Here is a 2,500-nt window from a genome sequence, read left to right as displayed (position 1 = left end):
TGCATATTGTACATTTAATGGGGTTCCTACACACTGTACATATTCACTTCTCTGATTTTTTCACCTTGATACATACTTTAGCACTTGCTATCATCTGTGTCTTTCCAGTGTTCACCTTCATACCTTTGGCCATTTATTCATCTTCTCCTTCAACTGATCTTTACTCCCAGACTATCAGCATACAATAGCAACCTCCGTGGTAAACTTGTAGTGGTTGGTTTCTTAGTTTTCAACCAGGAATTGAAACCTTAGCTTATAAGGGGTGCTGAAAAGTCCCTGGCTTGGGGTAAAAGAAAATAGAGGAGGATAAGTTAATTATGATTTTATTCAGCATATTCCCCTCTCAGAATCATACGCTTATTGCAGTGGTCCTTCAGTTTTTCTAAGCCCTGAAAAAAGAACTTGGAAGGTTGAGCCTCCAACCAGGCCTTTTGCAATACTCTTAAAGCCAGGAACATTTTTTAGCACCCCATCATAATGTTTCTAACTTTTTTCCTTTGTTCTGTCAAAATGTACTTAGGAATTTATCTCTTAACCTCATCTAGTCTGACCAACAGGTCAGACTAGATGAGGAAAAATCCTTTGTTTTCCTGACTTACAATAGCTAGGAAATTATTATAAGTACACAACACTAAATAGAACTCTCGGTTTCACTTGGAACCTTACAGTAGAAATATGCTTCTCTCTTTTACTCAGCATTTAGCAAAAATACATCCTTATTTTATTTGCTCATCACTGTCAGAGAGAGGAGTGTCTACCACACTTTACTCATGGCTGTCACTAAGCTAGCACACATCACTCACCCTTTCTACTGGACAACCCAGAGAGACAAATTCTTTTACTCTTTCTCTCTCTCCTTCTTCCTTCAGCCACATAGCAGTAACCTAAAAGTGATCACAGCAATCTACATGAATGACAACAGGATTTTTACCAATCTTTATACAATAACAACTTGAAGCAGATGTTCTATACTGTAATGGTAAATAAAGGCCACTTTAACTGTTATATATTTCTTGCCATTTATACCAGTCACCACTGTGTCTATGACACGGCATTCTAATTAACATAAAAACTGGGACTCCGTTGGTTACGTGGACAAGGGTTCCAGTTGATCTGATCAATGGAACATTCTGCTCATGAAATGAAAGTGCAAGTGGCTGAGCACTCCACAGACACGTCACCTTTAATGTAGCTCCCAGAGGGATTCAGCATGACACAGAATGGTTGGTCCTTTGAAATACATGTACAACTCACTCTTGCCAGTTAAGTGGACTGGAGCAAGGTGAAATACAGTGTTTTGTTCGACTCTGATTGAGCTGAATACCCTAATCGTTAAGCCCAAACTGTATCAAACCCAATATTTCTGCCACAACTACAATTAAACTGGGCTTAGTACCAATTCCTTATATGCATGAAACTTCACTTCAAACTTTACCATTGATCCTTTCATTCCTCATTCTGACTATGTGCATGCTCTCATTCTAACTTGACCATCCATTTTCCCATTTCTCACTCTTGCAGCTCATAACACCACTTTAGTTAGGAACCTATCAAAAGCTTTCTCCAGATCAACAAACCCAAGACTTCCCGTGGAAACTCTTACATGTGGATGACCAAATTTGTACAATTGCTTGGCATCAACTAGGCTGTTCTCATGCATGATTGGATGTTCCTGAATTTTAGTTAATTTGCTATCATTTCCCACTCCCCATTGAATCACTACAAACAATAATTATTATCATTATGATTAAAGGTAGCAAGCTGGCAGAATCATTAGCAAACCACACAAAATGCTTAGCAGCCTTTCGTTTGTCCTGACTTTCTGGTTCAAATACTGCCAAGGTCCACTTTCGTCTTTTCAGGGTTGATAAAAGAAATACCATTTAAGTACCAAAAGCAACAAAAATACTGTCACTTGTTTACAAAGTTCTACAACCCATGAATAAATTCTAAACAATAACAGAACCCCAAATTTAATCAATAAAAATTTCTCCAAAATATCCCTCCATAACAATCAACTCTTAAAACCTAATTACCATTGTCTTCAAACCTAATTACCATTGTCTTCAAACTTGCACTGCCAAGGAAGATTTTAATTCAACAGAGACGATTTTATTTCAAGGCAAGACTAATGGATCGCACTCTGACGATGGCTTAGCTGGCCAGAATTTCGAAGTCACTGTCAAAAACATTCTTGTTTAAGAAGTATACAGACACACACATGTATATATGTATGTATACGAGAATGTTACAGTTACGTTTTCGTCTCATTGCCGGTGACTTATTCAAACTTTGAATAAACCACGGCCGAGTTAACTTCGAAATTACTACCAACATTCCTATCACAAATGTTGATACCACACATATATTTGATTGCTCTTTATTATTAATGTTTGTTGTTTTTATTCATTTAGAAATCCTAATTTCAATCTACGTATATGTGTATACATATTTCTGTGTGTGTTTTTATGAGTGCGTACATACTTCAAAATTGAAGTTC

Source organism: Octopus bimaculoides, chromosome 22 (genome assembly GCF_046866305.1).
Source record: "Octopus bimaculoides isolate indiv1 chromosome 22, ASM4686630v1, whole genome shotgun sequence".
Taxonomy (NCBI): Eukaryota; Metazoa; Mollusca; class Cephalopoda; order Octopoda; family Octopodidae; genus Octopus; species Octopus bimaculoides.
Note: the sequence above shows the minus strand (reverse complement) of the source record.